The following is a 13,565-nucleotide window of genomic DNA, read 5'->3' on the forward strand; positions in this document are numbered from 1 at the left end:
GCAACAACACCATGAGTGCCGTATTTCCTTATTGCAACAACGCCTTGAGTGTTGTATACGCGCCATGAATGCTGTATTATAAAAGATCGCACTACTGTTTACCCCAAAAGTGCATTTATTGCAAAAACACCATGAGTGTTGTATTTCCTTATTGCAAAAACACATTGAGTACCACATTTTAAAACATTACACCACCAATGTAATACATAATTGTAAAAACGCGCCATGAGTGCATTATTCTAAAAGATCGCACTACTGTTTTCCCCAAAAATGCACTCAGTGCAACAACGCCATGTGTGCCGTATTTTCTGATTGCAACAACATTATGAGTGCCGTATACGCGCCATGAGTGCTGTATTATAAAATATCACACTACTGTTTACCCAAAAAATGCATTCATTGCATCAACACCATGAGTGCCTTATTTTCTGATTGCAACAACGCCGTGAGTGTCGTATTTTAAAACATGGCACCACCGATGTAAAGTATGATTGTAAAAACGCGCCATGAGTGCTGTATTATATAAGATCGCACAACTGTTTCCCCAAAAATGCAGTAAGTGCAACAACATAATTGCAAAAACGCGCTATAAGTTGTCCATTATAAAACATCGGTTATAAAACATGGCACCACTGTTTATCCCAAAAATGCAGCTTTGTTGCTATTGCACTAAAGTAAAGTGTTTAGCCTGTCGTATATTAAGGAACGAAAGGGACAATTCCATCCAAGATACACTTCTGGAGACTCTATAACATGCTGTCCCTCACTGTGTCTCTACACCCCCCTTCCACACCAACAAGTGAAGCGTTGCATTACTGTGGCAAATTACAGAAAGCATTACAGCACAGTAGCCTTCTCTGTAATAGTGCTCTGCAGACGTATTATAAGCACAACATGACAGTAGGCAATGTCCCTAAAGTACAAGAATGTGGCGTAATGCCCAGAGCTGCGAGCAGAAAGCTAAAAAGCCAGGTACAAGTTAGGACGTTAGCTCACTATACTGGCATTGTGGGCAAATTAGTTAATGTCCCCGCAGCTTCTAAAAGGCAATGTGCTCTTGTGCAATGCAACTAATTCTCTTGTAAAGGTTGCCGCTGTTTTTTGGGGGGAGCTCGCACTATATAAAACTGCAAAACAAAACAAAAAAACAGAAAGCCAGCACACCCCTTTGGGCAAGATCTCACTACACTAGCTGATACAGCACACGCCGAGTTATAAGGGCTCTTTACACCTTAGTAGTGCCCGTGAGGTGAAATGTTCCCACTACACATATAGCGCTGCCAGCGGACAGTATTCAAACACAGACCCAGTTAGTATACGGCCCTTAAACACTTATACAGCCTCGGGGTGGCAGAACCGTACAGTACACTTTTAGCACTTTAAAATCCAAAAAAGGCAGCTTTGTTTTGTCTGCTGACACAGCAACAAGCTACTAAATTTTACTTATTCAGACTGAAGTTTTAGTTTAAGGCTGTAAGGTAAAATGTCCTACTACAGATAAAGGGACGAGTAAGTACATTTTATTGTTTGGTCAATTAAAACCTTAACAATATATAAAAAGACAAAAAAAAAAAAGAAAACTCACTGTACATCAATTTAAAAACAAAAGAAAAGGAATTTAAAAAGATCATAAAATGACATAGTTTCACAGATAGCTTACCACATGATTATCCACTTTTCAGATGTCAAACCTGGTGATTTTTGTGTGCCTGGTCAAAAACTTTCAAAAATTTGATCAACTTACAGTTTAGTTGTGTGTCCGATGGATTTAAGCTCTACAGGATCTAACACCTCTATCGTTAAAAATGTGTCTAAGAAGAGCGACTCGAGCATTATGAAGTTGATTACATATTAGGCCTGGGCTAAATTTCCGTTCCGCTCGTGGAAATTGCGATAATTTGACATTTTCGCGTTCCGCGGAGAGCGCGAAAATGTCAAAATTTCCGCATTCCGCAGCTTAGCGATAATTTGTTTCTTGCTCGTGCTGTAAAATAATACATTCTCGCGCGCGCGCGATCACTTTACCTGAATCCCCGCGTTCGCCGACAAGCTTTCCCGATCCGGTCGCGTTCTCCACGAGATGTTGGATTGTTGGTAGCCATTTGCGCTGTCTCGCGACAGTTCGCGCCCGCAGTAATGTCATTGGTCGCGCGATCACGTCTTTCTTCGCGCGATCATGCACCGCGAGAACAGTGAAAACAAGATGGCCGCGCCCGCGAGCAACCGCATGGGTAAGTTGGCGAGCCGCGACCACGCAGAAAATACCGCGAACGAGCGGGAAAACTTCCGCATCTTCGCGATATTTCCGCGTGTCTGCGGAGATTTTTAACATTTTCGCGATAATTTGCGAAAGTCACTTTCGCAAATTCCGCCCACCCCTATTACATATGCAAATAATATGAATAAAATCTCCTTTATGGTAGCCGCAAAGTCGACATGATTTTGACCCTTTATAGAACCAAGTGGGCTGATCCGCTGCTGATGGTAGTTTTCCGAATCGTATGTCCATCAGTTGCTTTTTCAGGTAAACAGAAAATGTCACATTCAAATAATGAGCTGCTGCCAGTGTCTTGTAGTTGTTAATCACCATCCAAGCGTGCGACCTTGTCCTGAAAATGTTTTTATCAATTAGTAATGAATGAATTTTTACTACTTTATTTAGTGTTTGTATGAAGCTTAAATAGGACAAGTTTTTATTCCATAAATCATTTGTACAGGTTATTGTCAGGGAATTGGTTAAATATTGGTTGTAGGGTGATTTCCTATTGTGTTCAACTTCTGTCCAAAGTGCTTTGTTAATTGGTGATTCTACCACGTTCAATTTCAGTCTATACCAGAGCTTTATGGTTGCATACATTCTTCCTATTGATTCGTTTAATAGGCCAAATTCAAGACGCACCTGGGCTGGCGAAGCTGACCGATCTACCTGAAAAACTTTTTTATACGTAGAAACTATTAGTTGGTTTAATAGTTCTACATCTCTGCCATGAAAGGTTGCACTAGCATATGTTATTGTAGGGAGAATTTTCACCGTCATTACCGCTAGCAATGGTTTATAAGAAGGACCTTTCAACTCATTTGCCAATTGGCTAAAGGCGAATGTAAGTGCACTAGTTCTCTGGGTCATGTATTTTTTCTGTTTTGTGTGATTTTGGAGGTTGTCTATGTAAAATCCCAAATATTTGTAGTTCTTATCTTCCTCTAATTGACTGCCATTAAGCCAGATGATTTGTTTGCTTCTCTGCCGACTTCCAATGACCATTGTTTTTGTTTTTGATGTATTGATCTCTAGATTGTTCTCTGAGATAAAGTCTGATGTTTCGTTTAGAAGTCTTTGTAGACCGACTTTTGTTAGACTCAGTAGCACCACATCGTCAGCATACAAAAGGTGTGTGAGTGCTAGCTCGCCTAATTTCAGTGGGTGAGAGTTAGTACCATCTAGTCTCTGTGCAAGGTTGGATAGGAACAAATTAAAAAGATGTGGTGCCAATACACATCCTTGTTGAAGGCCTTTTGTTGTTGTCAGCTTTCTTGATAATCGGCTGCCATCACCAATTTAAATCCTTATCCATGTGTTTGAATAAAATAATTGTATTCCCCGCATTATCCTTTCAGGAATATTCCAGGTTCGCAGATTTTTCCAGAGGAGGTGGCGGTCTACACTGTCAAATGCAGCCTTTAGGTCTATGTAGCGGAGGTAGAGTTGTTGTTTCCTCTGTTTAGATTTATTTGCCATTATGGATAAAGCTAAGATGTTTGAGATTGTCCCAATACCCTGCCTAAAACCAGTCTGATTCACTGGGATTAAATTATGGCTGTCTGACCATTCCTTAAGATCTTCCAGAATAAGTGCTGCATGGCATTTCGCTTCGACAACATCCAGGAGGGCGATTAACCTGTAATTTGATGGGTTCTGTCTGTCTCCACCTTTATAGATGTGAGTCAGTATTGAACCCTGCCAATTCAATGGAATGCAATTAAGGAGCTCTATTTCATTATATAGTTTGAATAAGTGCTTGCTCCAAAATGTTGGATCATCTTTAAAAATGATTTGCGGGATTCCGTTCCATCACCTCTGCTCGTCTTTATAATGCGTTTTATTCCGTCTAATAACAGATTTTCCTTTACTTTTGATGGGGTAGTGCCTATGTTTTTAGGGGTTTTTAATTTGATTTCCCCTGGTTTTTGATCTGGGGCCTTTCTTTTCCTTTTATATTGTTTCTCATCCTCTCCTATATTGATTATTTCACTATCTCGTTGTGTAATGGTTTCCATTGTGTTATTTTTCTCCAGATGCACCTTGATCTTTGCCCCTAACGTGTCGTGGGTTGCTGTTTCTGTAAATTTTGCAGTTAAGAATTTGGCCCACTTAAATTCCTGTATGTTTGATGATAACTCATATACCGGTCTTTGTAGTTTATTTATAATTCTCCAGAATGTGTTTGAATTCGTTTTCTTAGCGCTACTAAGTAGTTCGGCCCAGAATTTATCCTTGCTTGTTATTTTTTCATCCCACTGTTGCTTTTTATAAGTTTTTCTCAATTGCCGTACCTTGTCCCAGGCTATTTGGTCATGACTAGTTCTTTTTAGTCTCTTAATGGCCTTTTTGAGTTCCCTTTCAAAACTCTTAGCCCTTTCGATGGTCTCTGAATTATTTCATAACTGATTCTTTGTTTTTCCTTTGGTTGGCGTCTCACAGTCATCAGTTTTGAAAGCTCCAAAGTGAATCTTTCTACAGATAAATGGGCAGTATCCAGACACACACTGGCTTAGTATACAATAGTTAAACGTGTGTACAACCCCAACGTAACAGTAACAGCACACTGCACTCCCACAGCACTCTATAATCAAAAAGGCAGCAAGACACTAAATCAGACTCATTCAGACTAAAGCTTTACTTTAGCGGTTATATTTTTGAAAGTTCAAGATCGCACCAGTTCTGCTAAGAATGGAGTGCCTTATGATTTTTAGGTGGCATCATGCGTAAAGTGTCCACTTTGTTGCATACTAAGGAACGCGAGGGACAGTACCACCCGAGGGACACCTCTGGAGGCTGTTTCGCATGTTGTTTTTCACTGTGTCCCCAGACCCCACCTTTTGTACCAACACCAGATGCATCGCATCACGAACAGCGGACAAAAAACAACCAGTAAATAATAAACAAATGCAGCAACGATTCCTTCCAGTCTGTCCTCTTCCTGTTCGTAATTTAAATAACGCTAGCACTGACATAAAAGACGTTGCAACATGCGGGTTACAAACCACAACAGTTTGCTTTTGAATAATTCACTACAAACAGTAAATGGTGCGATAGGTAAGATCCACCAAGTTACCTCCCAGACAGTAAAGAAAGTGCCACAGGGCATGTGTTTGCCTTGTGTGAAGTATGTAGACAAACGTTTAACCCCTTCTGTGCCACGCCCTTTCCCCCTCCTGTGCCGGGCGTTACATTAGTGGGTGGGGTTCATGACGAGATAGTCTCGTCATGGGCACAGCGCGACCGTGCTCCATGACGAGACTATCTCGTCATGGGCACTGAAGAGGTTAAATGGAGTCCTAACAACTGTTATACTATAGCACAGATGTTATGATATAGAAAAGAACATAGCGACGTAGGCTGGAAAAGCGGAATAGAAATAAAGCCACAAAACATATTTCCCAGAAACGTTAGAAGTCACACACTAACAAACAAATATAAAAGACCCAACTCCTGAAAGGAAAAGCAATATGTGCACAAATTGTAAATTTGCTAATATTCCTGTTCTGGAGATTTATACTGACCAGACCCGTAAAATCCCTCTGTAAAAGTCAATGGGCCCGATTCACAGAACTAACTTAAGACAAAATCGTAAACTTACTACCATTTTGGTATTCACAGAAGGCACTTACTCATTTTGGTATTCACAGAAGGCACGTACTCATTTCGGTATTCAGAGAAGTTAGGAGTCCTAACTTTAGGACTCCTAAATGCCTTCTGTGAATACCAAAAGTTTTAAAAATAGGATTTTTCTCAGTTTAGGAGTAGTAAAATTAGGACTCCTAACTTTAGGACTCCTAAACTGCGAAAAATCCTAACTTTAAGACTTTCTGTATTCACAGAAAGCATTTAGGAGTCCTAAAGTTAGGAGTCCTAACTTTACTACTCCTAAACTGAGCAAAATCCTAACTTTAACACTTCGGTATTCACAGAAGGCATTTAGGAGTCCTAAAGTTAGGACTCCTAACTTCTGTGAATACCGAAATGAGTACGCGCCTTCTGTGAATACCAAAATGAGTAAGTGCCTTCTGTGAATACCAAAATGGTAGTAAGTTTAGGATTTTGTCTTAAATTAGTTCTGTGAATCGGGCCCAATGAATGGACAGGTAAGCTGCATAGGCTTGATGCAAATTTATGTTTGTTTTAAGTTTCAAGCCACCTTCACACATTCCTCGGCTGCAAAGTGGGAAGGGGTTGTTACCTGTCTCATCCTCATGATATTGCCTTTTGCTGCATCAAGCCTGTTCACAGAGGATTTTTGTGTCAGTTGATGGCCGCTTGACTATTGTTCATGCCTTCAGAACACCCGCACCACCATCACCTTTGCTGTGGGCTTTGAGACTTCATCTGAACTCCAGAGTCAGCCTTACAAAGAGGGCTGGACTGGGAACGGCAAGACAGCACTGGCAATTACAGCGCACTGGGGAGTCTGTAGCTGCTGGGACACATGACAGTGCTCTGGCGCTTTTGTTACTGGGGGCCGATATTGCTGATAAAACCGGCTCCCAGTAACAACAAGCTGTTACCCTACTTAGCGATACTTACTGTAAAGAGTGTTGTGGGTCACAGGAGTCCCACATGTTCAATGGCCGCAGGGAGGACGAGGAGCTGCTGCTTCCGGGGCCTGGACAAATCCAGCATGGAAAGGGGGGAAGACGGCGGGGTGAAAGTACCGCACCTGCTGCACGCAAGCCAGGATTTAAAGGAGCAGGCACTTCAAAAATGTGAAGTATGTGCCATTAATTATATTAAATGGTGGACGCATACAAAAACAAACATAATTAAATGAATATAAAAATACAACGGAGTGTGTATAAACTTGCATCATGACGTGCGCGTGCTGATTGTGTATAATTAACAGAGCGGCGCTCGTGACGAGCTCCATGCTTATTATGTATGCAAGTGAGAATCCTGGGCTGCAAAAATCCTAAAAAAAAGTTCAGCTCGGACACAATTAAAACATGAAAGCGGAGGAAAACTGTTGTTAGGCGGTACTGCTTCCAGATAAAATGGAAGTGACTTATCGAATGCACAGCCAACACTAAGCCTGCTAAGAAGAGCAATTCCATAGTTAACGAATGACAAGCGGCAAGAGAAAGTACCCAGAAGTTTCACCCCTGATACTGATTACTGGAAGTCTCGGAGAGACAGCGCATGTGCGCTGCCAAGCCGAGACCTAATAAAAATGAATGACAGGCAAAAACATCATCTTTACCTTGGCTAACCTGTCCTACCAATACAAATATAGAGGTGACCATTTTTCAGTCATTTGACTAATTCTATTCTGAACATCATCTAAATTAATCTGAATAGTCTTGGCCAGGAAAGTAGAATGTTTGATTCCCAAACGTTTAATACATTGTGGAGACCATTTAAATCTAGTGTCTTTAAACATGTTTTTCAAACAAAATGTATTAAGGAGAAGAACCTCTGATTTGGAGAAATTCAACTTATAACCAGAAAATTTCAAATAGGATGATAAAAAGTTAGCAAAGACCGGGATTGATGATTCTGGATCAGAAACATAAAGGATCACATCATCAGTGTACGCAGTACATTTAGATCCAGTATCTCTACACCGGAAGCCATGAAACTCAGAGGAGTTTCGTAATGTATGCAGAAAAGTTTCTAAAGTTAAAACAAAAAGCAAAGGAGACAAAGGACAACCCTGTCTGGTACCTCGTAACAGGGGGAAATATGGGGATTGTATACCATTTAAAAAAACAGAAGTCATCAAGGAAGAGTATAATATAGCAATATATTTAAGAAGAGTTGGACTTAACGCATGCCATTTGAGAGCCAGCATCATAAATTCCAGTTGACACAATCAAAAGCCTTTTCGGCATCTAAGCATATAGCAGCCGTAGGCGTGTTACTAGTGGAGGCTATGTGCAAGATATCCAAAAAAAGTCTAGAGTTATCGGTCATGTGCCTTCCTTAAATAAACCCAGTTTGTTAAAATCCAACCATATCAGGAAAAAGAGGGGAGATACACATAGATAAAATCTCAGCAAAAAGTTTACAATCTAGATTAATGAGAGAAATGGGTTGATAATTTGCACATGAGGAGGGATCTTTATCTTTTTGGGGGATTAAACAAATCATAGCCTCCAAGAAAGTACCCTCAGCTTCTTTCTGTGAAAAGAAATATTCATATAGAGTAAGTAAGTTCGGGAGAAGAAGATGTAAAAACAAGAATAGAACAAGAATAGAATTCAACCGAAAAGCCATCCGGACCAGGTGCTTTATCCTTTGGTAAACACTAAAAGGCTGATTTTAGCTCTGAAAGTGAAATGGGACCATCTAAAAAGGAGAAATCCTGTACCTGCTCTCGTTTGGGTGAAAGAGAATGGAAGTAGATATCCAACTCCTCATCCATAGGGGAATGATCTAGTGTATAGAGATTTGTGTAAAAGTCAGAGAAACATTTTAGGATTTCAGAATTTTTAAAATGAGGATTCCCACTTTCGTCCACCACCTTTACTATTTTGGACTTCTGAGATTTGATCTTCAGATAGTAAGCAAGTAGTTTACCGGATTTATTACACCCTCCCTAAAACTTAGAACTAATTTTCAGCAAAGTTCCAGCAGCTTCTTCCATTGATCTCTTATTAAAATCGAATTTAGCACACATTAAGCGGTGTAACGCATCATCCTTTTTGGTTGTGAAACATTCATGCTCGAGTTGTTTAATAGACTGAAATAAAGAAGTTTCTTTGATGGCTTTCTTCTTTTTTGCCGAGACATAATTAATTATATATCCTTCGGCAGATGCCTTTAATGTATCCCAAATTATATGAAAAGGAATATCAGATGTAAGATTATGTAAAAAATATTCTTGGAGAAAACATTCACAATTTTTAACAAATTCCTTATCTTTTAGGAGGCTATTATTAAATTGCCGTCGACTTGGTTTACAGGTTTCTGGTAATACATCAAGAACAATTATAACTGGAGCATTATCTGAAATCAGTATTGATCCAATTTCAGCATGAATAAGTGTAGGAACTAAAGGAGGGGAAAGGAATACATCATCAATCCTGGATTGTGATTTGTGAGTGGGTGAAAAGAAGGTGCATTCCAGTGTGTCCGGGGAGTACAGTTTCCAGCCATCAACCAATCCTCTAGAATGAATAAATCTTGTGAATGTTTTCTGAATCTTATTAGGAACGTATTTGACCTGTGCCTTTCTATCCAGAAAGGGATCTACAATCTGAATAAAATCCCCTCCGACTAGAAGATTTGTATTTGGGCAAGAGACTAACATAGCTGACATTTGAATCCAAAATTGCATGTCAACACCAGTGGGACCATATACATTTAAAATAGAAATAGGTGTATTGTGGATAGTAGCATGTAATAGTAACCAGCACCCCTCTGTGTCTCTTTTCTCTTTCTCAGTTACCAAAGGAAGATATTTATGTATCAGAACAACAACCCCGTTTTTATGATCAAGGGCTGGAGAGCAGTATACCTGACCAACCCAATTCCTACGCAATGAATTAAGATCTTTGTCGAGTAGATGCGTTTCCTGTAATAGAGCAATATTACATTAAAGACGGGATAAATGGGTAACCACTCGCTGCTTCTTTATAGGATTCCGTAAACCTTTGACATCCCAGGAAATAACCTTCAAAATATTTACCATTGTAGAGAGATAGCATACATAATGAAGAACAATATACATATATATATAAAAAATTCAAATAAACAAAAAAAGCACAAACTATCGCCCATATGAACATAAATATTACAACCAGTAATCTAACATTTGTATACAAAGATGAGCTATGTTTCATATTAAATAGACCATGAAAGTCATAAAAAAGTATTATCGAAACAATTAAACAACTAGATATAAATAACACTGACAGTATTGTAACAATAGCATTTGGAAAAAAACTAAAGAGTATAATAAGATAAAAGAAAAAGAAAGTAACAGAAAGGTGAGGGAGAAAAGAAAGAGAGAAAGAAGAGATGAGAATAAAAGAGAGAACAATGAATCTGATAGAAATGAAGAACATGGCAGGAAGCCAAAAAGCTACAGTCATAGAGAAAATGGGACACATCCAGTGTGAGGAAAAAATACAATGAAGGGGTAGAGAACCGCGACTATTGAAGATGGATAACAGGCTAAAGTCAAACGAGGCTAAGTAACATTACCCACAGAGACATTCTACAACTTACCAAGACAAGAGGGTAAAATGCAAAAGGAAGTCTGGGAAGGAAGGCACTTAGGGAACAACACACCAGGAAAAGGAATCCAGATTAGACAACATATATCTGTGAGGGAAAAATAAACGACAAAAGTTAAATGAATATAAAAAATAGGCTGGAATCAGCGACTTTGCTATAAACACTGTTGAGCAATATATATTTTCCATTAATATTATAACTAATTTTTTTTAAAATAATGAACATAATCTACTGGAAGAACCTAAAAAAAACTGGAGAAAGAAGATCAAAATACGAGTATACAAATAAACAGAAACGTTAAAGAAGAACGGTTTAAGTCCTTCCGAGGCCCATTACTTCACCCTTGTGTCGAAGAATACATTTTCTGAGTTTGTCTGGATATTCAAACGAAAAAATGTGTTCATTATAAGTGACTTTAAAGAAACAAGGGTGCACAAGACCATATCTCGCATTCATGGATCGTAGAGTAGGGCGAAAGGATAGAAACTCGTTCCGACGAGAAACAGTTGCACGCGCTACATCCTGCGAGATAAAGACCCTCTGACTGGACCATAACATCTGCTTTCTTTGTTTGGCTGCTGATAGAACCATAAGCAACTCAGGGGCATATTCTCAAGGAGCTATCGCCGAGTTATCGGCACTTTATCACAGCCAAAGTCGCGATAAGATTACCGCCCCATTCGCAAGCTGGTGTAAACAGCCAATATCATCAGATTTGATTTCCAGCGATAGTATCCTCAAAAAACATCGCCACAGATGACCACGGCAACTATCGCTAATGAGATACAGAATAGACATCCCTGAGCAAAAAGCCGCGACAACACCACACCCCAACATTCTCAATGACCAGCCACATCAGTGATAAGATCACAAAACATGCGATAAGGCGCATTAGCAGCAGGAATGTAACACCTGCTCTGACCTGGTGCAAAGTGGGATGACAACCGGCAACAGACAAGGGAGCCCAGACCACAGCCACAGCTGAAAACCAACAGATGATATGGAGCCACTGATCATGCAGCTCGGAGCTGCAACAGGGCCACAACACCCACCACCAACACACCCAGGACCGCCACCCCACCCTGGAATCCCCCCCGGGCCACCACAGAGGCAGCGCGGACAAAGACAGCGGACCCCCAGGAAACGCACCAGCCTCACAGACCTAACACCAGACAATGTCATTGTCCACTCCAGGCTCAAAAGGACAACCATCCTACGCATCCTGACCATCATCGCCCAACAGGCTGACGGCACCAACACAGCGGACAACCATCCGACCCCAGACAAAGCTGCTGGCTGGGCTGCATCTGTTGGCCTCTGATACCTCCCAACCAACAACCGCCAGAGTCGGAGGAGTCTCACAGCCAGCCACATCCAAGTCCCTCACACCTGTCCTGGATGCCATCATCAGCTAGGTACCCCAGTACCTACACGTCCACCACAATGCGCAGGAACAGCTGGAAACCAAGCAAGGACTATACGCCATAGCCAGATGCACGCATGTGTTGGGGGCAATCGACAGCACACATGTCCTACTTGTGCCCCTGGTGACACAGCACCCAATTACCTCAACAGAAAGCACATGCCTCCCATCAATGTGCAGGCAACATCTGAACACCGTGGAATCGGCACCAATGTTGTCAACTACCTAGGCAGTGTGCATGATACCTTCATCTTCCGACAGTCCTACATCAACCAGCGCTTACAGGATGGCACCAATGGAAATGCACAGCCCGTTGGCAAGTACCAAATGAACACCCCACACACCTCAACTCCACAACCATGCAATTCACAACTCTGGCAATGCACATGTCACAAAATCACATACAACGACGTGCAAAACAACATGACCACCCACCAGACAAGACAGCACAACTTACTGTGGTAACCTGGGATAGCCATGAACATGAACCATCAACGTCATGGCACCTCAGCCACACAATAGCGGAATGTGGGGAGAGGTGGGAACCAGGCATGTGTGAAGGAGACAAGTGACCCATGAAGGGGAAAGTACACAATGCCAAGTGTGGCGGAGATGTGCTGGACAGACTGCAGCATGCAGAACACACCCATATCCATGTCAACATACACCGCTGGTTTATGGAGTGTGGTGGACAGTGGACGCAACCATGTCACCCCAGCCATTGGGGAAGATTGCGGAAATGTAGGCTGTTATGTCCCCCCTGTAAGCGTGAGCGGAGTGGGCTGGCCCGGCGTACGCCAGGTCAGCATAGAGGTGTGAATAAAAAGCACATAGCCATGGGTGTGGTTCTCTTCCGGAATACCCAGCATCTCTGCCAGGGCGGTGCCTCTCACTCCGCCATGAGGCCGACGCCATCGTGGTGAGTGGAGCTGCCTGCGATCCTCTGCGCCTGCTGTACCCCGGGCCGCTGGACCCCGAACCCGTCAGGCCCACACTGCTCACCTGCCAACACCAGCGTGTGTCAAAGAGGACCCACCAAGCTCCAAGCCCAAGGCCCGCGACCTTGACAGCCTCCTCAGACCATCACGGCCTCCGCAACACAGGTTCGCTTTACTCCTTTCTCGTTGACGTACTCTACCGCTGCATCCGGCCTTCACTACGGTCAAGTAGGTCTCACATTTGGAACTGAGTCTTGATTATGCAATGGCAGAGTACACACTTCATGGCTGAGTCATATCTGTGTACTCCCTTCTATGTGGGGCCACCAACTCTGTGCATAGCATTCGAACGACAGCTGTCTGTGGTCCCTTGCTGACTACTGCCTTCGGCCTACACTGAGTCCGAGTAGGCCACACACTTTGAACTGAGTCGTGATTCATGTATGCCAGAGTTCATATCATTGCACGCAGTAAGAGATGTAAGAGGAAAACGTGGTTCAGTCCAGAGGAGAAAAGGATCATCGTAATGGAGGTGATCGAACACTGCCGACAACTGCTCTGGTGTCACTAACTCTGTGCATCGCGTGTCAACGACACGTGGCTGTGTGCCCCTGCTGACTGCTGCCTCGGGCCTACACTGCGGTGAAGTAGGTCTCACATATGGAACTGTGTCTTGATTTCATGATGTCCGAGGCCATACATACATGGCCGCCTTACTTCACTGTACACCCTTCGATCAGGTGGCAGCAAC

General features: G+C 42.0%; 1 protein-coding gene across 8 annotated transcripts in view; it reads right to left on the bottom strand.

Moving 5' to 3' along the window:
- The window catches only part of LOC146786068 (dehydrogenase/reductase SDR family member 4-like), a 284,740-nt gene that overhangs the window by 235,159 nt on the left and 36,016 nt on the right, over positions 1 to 13,565 (bottom strand). For all 8 annotated transcript variants that reach the window (XM_085635494.1, XM_085635495.1, XM_085635492.1 and 5 more), the window contains exon 2: positions 10,445 to 10,540. The gene's annotated coding sequence lies outside the window, so the exon portion shown is untranslated. The remainder of the gene's footprint in view (positions 1 to 10,444; positions 10,541 to 13,565) is intronic.

This window comes from Triturus cristatus, chromosome 11 (genome assembly GCF_964204655.1).
Source record: "Triturus cristatus chromosome 11, aTriCri1.1, whole genome shotgun sequence".
Classification (NCBI taxonomy): domain Eukaryota; kingdom Metazoa; phylum Chordata; class Amphibia; order Caudata; family Salamandridae; genus Triturus; species Triturus cristatus.